This window comes from Odontesthes bonariensis, unplaced genomic scaffold (assembly GCF_027942865.1).
Source record: "Odontesthes bonariensis isolate fOdoBon6 unplaced genomic scaffold, fOdoBon6.hap1 scaffold_156, whole genome shotgun sequence".
NCBI classification, from domain to species: Eukaryota; Metazoa; Chordata; class Actinopteri; order Atheriniformes; family Atherinopsidae; genus Odontesthes; species Odontesthes bonariensis.
The window spans coordinates 80,001-88,198 of record NW_027457384.1 but is presented as its reverse complement, the minus strand read 5'-3'; positions in this window follow the sequence as shown (position 1 = coordinate 88,198).

Below are 8,198 nucleotides of genomic sequence, written 5' to 3'. Positions count from 1 at the left end.
TAGCCCCAGCCCTTACCCTAACCCAACCTAAACCCTGCCTCCAGCCCTAACCCCAGCCCCAACCCTAACCCTAACCCCAACCCCAACCCCAACCCTAACCCTAACCCTAACCCTAGCCCTAGCCCCAGCCCCAACCCTAACCCTAACCCCAGCTCCAACCCTAACCCTAACCCCAGCCCCAGCCCCAACCCTGATCCTGCCGGAGGGGCTGGAGCCCGGTTCTCCTTAACCCTAACCCCAGCCCCAACCCTAACCCTAACCCCAGCCCCAACCCTAACCCTAACCCCAGCTCCAGCCCTAACCCCAGCCCCAGCCCCAAACCGGCCCTAGGGCCTGGAGCCCGGTTCTCCTCAACCCTAACCCCAGCTCTAACCCTAACCCGGCTGGAGGGCATGGAGCCCGGTTCTCCTTAACCCTAACCCCAGCCCCAACCCTAACCCTAACCCCAGCTCTAGCCCTAACCCCAGCCCCAGCCCCAAACCGGCCCTAGGGCCTGGAGCCCGGTTCTCCTTAACCCTAACCCCAGCTCTAACCCTAACCCGGCTGGAGGGCATGGAGCCCGGTTCTCCTTAACCCTAACCCCAGCCCCAGCCCCAAACCTAACCCTAACCCGGCCGGAGGGGCTGGAGCCCGGTTCTCCTTAACCCTAACCCGGGGTCGGCTTGTTTGAGAAAGAAACCCAGGAATCGCCTTCTTTTCCCGAGTTAAGACGAAATACGGATTTTTGTAAAAAAAAGATTTCCTTGGGCCAAACCAAGTTCAGACTCTTTAGTCCTTCATATATAGCCATTCCGAGTAGGTTCCATGCACAAAACCTCTTTAAATGGCCTTTTTTTGACAAAGAAACCCAGGAATCGCCTTCTTTTCCCGAGTTAAGACCAAATACGGATTTTTGTTAAAAAATGATTTCCTTGGGCCAAACCAAGTTCAGACTCCTTAGTCCGTTATGTGTATGTTCATTCTGAGTAGGTTCCATGCACAAACCTCTTTAAATGGCCTTTTTTGAGAGAGAAACCCAGGAATCGCCTTCTTTTCCCGAGTTAAGACGAAATACGGATTTTTGTTAAAAAATGATTTCCTTGGGCCAAACCAAGTTCAGACTCCTTAGTCCGTTATGTATATGTTCATTCTGAGTAGGTTCCATGCTTAAACCTCTTTAAATTGCCTTTTTTGAGAAAGAAACACCGCAAAAGCTTTCCTTTGCGGAGTGATGTCGTTGCGCAGGGCATGAGTGCCTGGATGTTCTGAGAGGGGAGCAGGGATGAATGCCTGACCGAGGAGAGGTGCTGAAACTCGGCCTGGATGTGTGTCTGTGCGCAGGGCATGAGTGCCTGGATGCTGTGAGAGGGGAGCAGGGATGAATGCTGGACCGAGGAGAGGTGCTGAAACTCGGCCTGGATGTGTGTCTGTGCGCAGGGCATGAGTGCCTGGATGCTGTGAGAGGGGAGCAGGGATGAATGCTGGACCGAGGAGAGGTGCTGAAACTCGGCCTGGGTGTGTGACTGTGCGCAGGGCATGAGTGCCTGGATGCTGTGAGAGGGGAGCAGGGATGAATGCCTGACCGAGGAGAGGTGCTGAAACTCGGCCTGGATGTGTCATTGCGCAGGGCATGAGTGCCTGGATGCTATGAGAGTGGAGCAGGGATGAATGCTGGACCGAGCAGAGGTGCTGAAACTCGGCCTGGATGTGTGTCTGTGCGCAGGGCATGAGTGCCTGGATGCTATGAGAGTGGAGCAGGGATGAATGCTGGACCGAGGAGAGGTGCTGAAACTCGGCCAGGATGTGTGTCTGTGCGCAGGGCATGAGTGCCTGGATGCTGTGAGAGGGGAGCAGGGATGAATGCTGGACCGAGGAGAGGTGCTGAAACTCGGCCTGGGTGTGTGACTGTGCGCAGGGCATGAGTGCCTGGATGCTGTGAGAGGGGAGCAGGGATGAATGCCTGACCGAGGAGAGGTGCTGAAACTCGGCCTGGATGTGTCATTGCGCAGGGCATGAGTGCCTGGATGCTATGAGAGTGGAGCAGGGATGAATGCTGGACCGAGCAGAGGTGCTGAAACTCGGCCTGGATGTGTGTCTGTGCGCAGGGCATGAGTGCCTGGATGCTATGAGAGTGGAGCAGGGATGAATGCTGGACCGAGGAGAGGTGCTGAAACTCGGCCAGGATGTGTGTCTGTGCGCAGGGCATGAGTGCCTGGATGCTATGAGAGTGGAGCAGGGATGAATGCTGGACCGAGCAGAGGTGCTGAAACTCGGCCTGGATGTGTGTCTGTGCGCAGGGCATGAGTGCCTGGATGCTATGAGAGTGGAGCAGGGATGAATGCTGGACCGAGGAGAGGTGCTGAAACTCGGCCAGGATGTGTGTCTGTGCGCAGGGCATGAGTGCCTGGATGCTATGAGAGTGGAGCAGGGATGAATGCTGGACCGAGGAGAGGTGCTGAAACTCGGCCTGGATCTGTGTCTGTGACTGGACGTTATGAGAGGGGAGCAGGGATGAATTCCTGACCGAGGAGAGGTGCTGAAACTCGGCCTGGATGTGTCATTGCACAGGGCATGAGTGCCTGGATGTTCTGAGAGGGGAGCAGGGATGAATGCTGGACCGAGGAGAGGTGCTGAAACTCGGCCTGGATCTGTGTCTGTGACTGGACGTTATGAGAGGGGAGCAGGGATGAATTCCTGACCGAGGAGAGGTGCTGAAACTCGGCCTGGATGTGTCATTGCACAGGGCATGAGTGCCTGGACGTTATGAGAGGGGAGCAGGGATGATTGCCTGACCGAAGAGAGGTGCTGAAACTCGGCCTGGATGTGTGTCTCTGGGCCGGGCATGAGAGACTGGCTGTTGGGAGAGGACGGCAGCCATGAATACTGGACCGAGGAGAGGTGCTGAAACTCGGCCTGGATGTGTGTCTGTGGGCAGGGCACGAGAGCCTGGATGTTGGGCATGAATCCCAGTTCAAAAAAAGGACCTTTTCTGAAAGAAACACAGGAATCGCCTTCTTTTCCCGAGTTAAGACGAAATACGGATTTTTGTTAAAAAGTGATTTCCTTGGGCCAGAACAAGTTCAGACTCCTTGGTCCTTCATATATACATACATATATATCCATTCTAAGTAAGTTCCATGCATAAACCTGCACAAACCCGGATAAATGGCCTCTTTTGGGATCAAAACACAGGAATCGCCTTCTTTTCCCGAGTTAAGACGAAATACGGATTTTTGTTAAAAAGTGATTTCCTTGGGCCAGAACAAGTTCAGACTCCTTAGTCCTTCATATATACATACATATATATCCATTCTAAGGAAGTTCCATGCATAAACCTGCACAAACCCGGATAAATGGCCTCTTTTGGGATCAAAACACAGGAATCGCCTTCTTTTCCCGAGTTAAGACGAAATACGGATTTTTGTTAAAAAGTGATTTCCTTGGGCCAGAACAAGTTCAGACTCCTTAGTCCTTCATATATACATAGAGATATATCCATTCTAAGTAAGTTCCATGCATAAACCTGCACAAACCCGGATAAATGGCCTCTTTTGAGATCAAAACACAGGAATCGCCTTCTTTTCCCGAGTTAAGACGAAATACGGATTTTTGTTAAAAAGTGATTTCCTTGGGCCAGAACAAGTTCAGACTCCTTAGTCCTTCATATATACATAGAGATATATCCATTCTAAGTAAGTTCCATGCATAAACCTGCACAAACCCGGATAAATGGCCTCTTTTGAGATCAAAACACAGGAATCGCCTTCTTTTCCCGAGTTAAGACCAAATACGGATTTTTGTTAAAAAGTGATTTCCTTGGGCCAGAACAAGTTCAGACTCCTTAGTAGGAACCATGCACACACCTCTTTAAATGACCTTTATCCCGGTTCAGAAAAACGCCAAAGTGTCAAAAAGTACCAGGGGCATGAAGCCCGGTTCAGAAAAACGTCAAAGTGTCAAAAAGTACCAGGGGCATGAAGCCCGGTTCAGAAAAACGTCAAAGTGTCAAAAAGTACCAGGGGCATGAAGCCCGGTTCAGAAAAACGTCAAAGTGTCAAAAAGTACCAGGGGCATGAAGCCCGGTTCAGAAAAACGTCAAAGTGTCAAAAAGTACCAGGGGCATGAAGCCCGGTTCAGAAAAACGTCAAAGTGTCAAAAAGTACCAGGGGCATGAAGCCCGGTTGAGAAATATTTTCTGAGTGCCAAAAAGTACCAGGGGTGAGAATCCCGGTTCAGAAAATTTTCTAAGTGCCACATAGTACCAGAGGTGAAAAAGTTTATAGTACCAGGGGTGATAAAGTTGGAAAAAATTTCTGTCAGAGAACGGGAAAAGGGGACGATGGGCCGAGTCAGCCCAAGGCCCGCCCCTATTCTCCCACACGACGAGGTTATTAGCAGACGACGAAAACACCATCTGCACGATTTCAGAAACCCAGTTTTCGGAAAAATATCTGAGTACCAGACTGGGACGGTGAATTGATAATCCGAAAGATGACACTTTCCACGGCCTGAAATGATGGAGGAAGGGGGCAAAAGCTCCAGCCTGGCTCCTGGAGGAGGGGTCCAAAGGCAAGAACGTGTGTCCGAGGATGGGTGCAGGAGAGCGGATTCAAGGCGCGGCTGACCGCTGGAAGCTCCAGGCCGGTTCCTGGAAGATGGGAGGCCGACTTTGGCAGAGCATGAGTCCGAGGAAGGTGCTGGAGAGCGGATTCAAGGCGCGGCTGACCGCTGGAAGCTCCAGGCTGGTTCTTTGAAGATGTGAGGCCGGCCTGGAGGAGAATGAGTCCGAGGAAGGTGCTGGAGAGCGGATTCAAGGTGCGGCTGACCGCTGGAAGCTCCAGGCTGGTTCTTTGAAGATGTGAGGCCGGCCTGGAGGAGCATGAGTCCGAGGAAGGTGCTTGAGAGCGGATTCAAGGTGCGGCTGACCGCTGGAAGCTCCAGGCTGGTTCTTTGAAGATGTGAGGCCGGCCTGGAGGAGAATGAGTCCGAGATAGGTGCTGGAGAGCGGATTCAAGGTGCGGCTGACCGCTGGAAGCTCCAGGCTGGTTCCTGGAAGATGTGAGGCCGACTTTGGCAGAGCATGAGTCCGAGGAAGGTGCTTGAGAGCGGATTCAAGGTGCGGCTGACCGCTAGAAGCTCCAGGCTGGTTCCTGGAAGATGTGAGGCCGACTTTGGCAGAGCATGAGTCCGAGGAAGGTGCTGGAGAGCGGATTCAAGGTGCGGCTGACCGCTGGAAGCTCCAGGCTGGTTCTTTGAAGATGTGAGGCCGGCCTGGAGGAGAATGAGTCCGAGATAGGTGCTGGAGAGCGGATTCAAGGTGCGGCTGACCGCTGGAAGCTCCAGGCTGGTTCCTGGAAGATGGGAGGCCGACTTTGGCAGAGCATGAGTCCGAGGAAGGTGCTTGAGAGCGGATTCAAGGCGCGGCTGACCGCTAAAGGCTCCAGGCTGGTTCCTGGAAGATGGGAGGCCGGCCTGGAGGAGAATGTGTCCGAGGAAGGTGCTGGAGAGCGGATTCAAGGTGCGGCTGACCGCTGGAAGCTCCAGGCTGGTTCCTGGAAGATGGGAGGCCGACTTTGGCAGAGCATGAGTCCGAGGAAGGTGCTGGAGAGCGGATTCAAGGCGCGGCTGACCGCTAAAGGCTCCAGGCTGGTTCTTTGAAGATGTGAGGCCGGCCTGGAGGAGAGTGTGTCCGAGATAGGTGCTGGAGAGCGGATTCAAGGCGCGGCTGACCGCTGGAAGCTCCAGGCTGGTTCCTGGAAGATGGGAGGCCGACTTTGGCAGAGCATGAGTCCGAGGAAGGTGCTGGAGAGCGGATTCAAGGTGCGGCTGACCGCTGGAAGCTCCAGGCTGGTTCTTTGAAGATGTGAGGCCGGCCTGGAGGAGAATGAGTCCGAGGAAGGTGCTGGAGAGCGGATTCAAGGTGCGGCTGACCGCTGGTAGCTCCAGGCTGGTTCTTTGAAGATGTGAGGCCGGCCTGGAGGAGCATGAGTCCGAGGAAGGTGCTTGAGAGCGGATTCAAGGTGCGGCTGACCGCTGGAAGCTCCAGGCTGGTTCTTTGAAGATGTGAGGCCGGCCTGGAGGAGAATGAGTCCGAGATAGGTGCTGGAGAGCGGATTCAAGGTGCGGCTGACCGCTGGAAGCTCCAGGCTGGTTCCTGGAAGATGTGAGGCCGACTTTGGCAGAGCATGAGTCCGAGGAAGGTGCTTGAGAGCGGATTCAAGGTGCGGCTGACCGCTAGAAGCTCCAGGCTGGTTCCTGGAAGATGTGAGGCCGACTTTGGCAGAGCATGAGTCCGAGGAAGGTGCTGGAGAGCGGATTCAAGGTGCGGCTGACCGCTGGAAGCTCCAGGCTGGTTCTTTGAAGATGTGAGGCCGGCCTGGAGGAGAATGAGTCCGAGATAGGTGCTGGAGAGCGGATTCAAGGTGCGGCTGACCGCTGGAAGCTCCAGGCTGGTTCCTGGAAGATGTGAGGCCGACTTTGGCAGAGCATGAGTCCGAGGAAGGTGCTTGAGAGCGGATTCAAGGTGCGGTTGACCGCTAGAAGCTCCAGGCTGGTTCCTGGAAGATGTGAGGCCGACTTTGGCAGAGCATGAGTCCGAGGAAGGTGCTGGAGAGCGGATTCAAGGTGCGGCTGACCGCTGGAAGCTCCAGGCTGGTTCTTTGAAGATGTGAGGCCGGCCTGGAGGAGAATGAGTCCGAGGAAGGTGCTGGAGAGCGGATTCAAGGTGCGGCTGACCGCTGGAAGCTCCAGGCTGGTTCTTTGAAGATGTGAGGCCGGCCTGGAGGAGCATGAGTCCGAGGAAGGTGCTTGAGAGCGGATTCAAGGTGCGGCTGACCGCTGGAAGCTCCAGGCTGGTTCTTTGAAGATGTGAGGCCGGCCTGGAGGAGAATGAGTCCGAGATAGGTGCTGGAGAGCGGATTCAAGGTGCGGCTGACCGCTGGAAGCTCCAGGCTGGTTCCTGGAAGATGGGAGGCCGACTTTGGCAGAGCTTGAGTCCGAGGAAGGTGCTGGAGAGCGGATTCAAGGTGCGGCTGACCGCTGGAAGCTCCAGGCTGGTTCTTTGAAGATGTGAGGCCGGCCTGGAGGAGAATGAGTCCGAGATAGGTGCTGGAGAGCGGATTCAAGGTGCGGCTGACCGCTGGAAGCTCCAGGCTGGTTCCTGGAAGATGTGAGGCCGACTTTGGCAGAGCATGAGTCCGAGGAAGGTGCTTGAGAGCGGATTCAAGGTGCGGCTGACCGCTAGAAGCTCCAGGCTGGTTCCTGGAAGATGGGAGGCCGACTTTGGCAGAGCATGAGTCCGAGGAAGGTGCTGGAGAGCGGATTCAAGGTGCGGCTGACCGCTAGAAGCTCCAGGCTGGTTCCTGGAAGATGGGAGGCCGACTTTGGCAGAGCTTGAGTCCGAGGAAGGTGCTGGAGAGCGGATTCAAGGTGCGGCTGACCGCTGGAAGCTCCAGGCTGGTTCTTTGAAGATGTGAGGCCGGCCTGGAGGAGAATGAGTCCGAGATAGGTGCTGGAGAGCGGATTCAAGGTGCGGCTGACCGCTGGAAGCTCCAGGCTGGTTCCTGGAAGATGTGAGGCCGACTTTGGCAGAGCATGAGTCCGAGGAAGGTGCTGGAGAGCGGATTCAAGGTGCGGCTGACCGCTAGAAGCTCCAGGCTGGTTCCTGGAAGATGGGAGGCCGACTTTGGCAGAGCATGAGTCCGAGGAAGGTGCTGGAGAGCGGATTCAAGGTGCGGCTGACCGCTAGAAGCTCCAGGCTGGTTCCTGGAAGATGGGAGGCCGACTTTGGCAGAGCTTGAGTCCGAGGAAGGTGCTGGAGAGCGGATTCAAGGCTCGGCTGTCCGCTAGGAGCTCCAGGCTGGTTCTTTGAAGATGTGAGGCCGGCCTGGAGGAGAGTGTGTCCGAGATAGGTGCTGGAGAGCGGATTCAAGGCGCGGCTGACCGCTGGAAGCTCCAGGCTGGTTCCTGGAAGATGGGAGGCCGACTTTGGCAGAGCATGAGTCCGAGGAAGGTGCTGGAGAGCGGATTCAAGGCGCGGATGACCGCTGGAAGCTCCAGGCTGGTTCCTGGAAGATGGGAGGCCGACTTTGGCAGAGCATGAGTCCGAGAAAGGTGCTTGAGAGCGGATTCAAGGTGCGGCTGACCGCTAGAAGCTCCAGGCTGGTTCCTGGAAGATGGGAGGCCGACTTTGGCAGAGCATGAGTCCGAGGAAGGTGCTG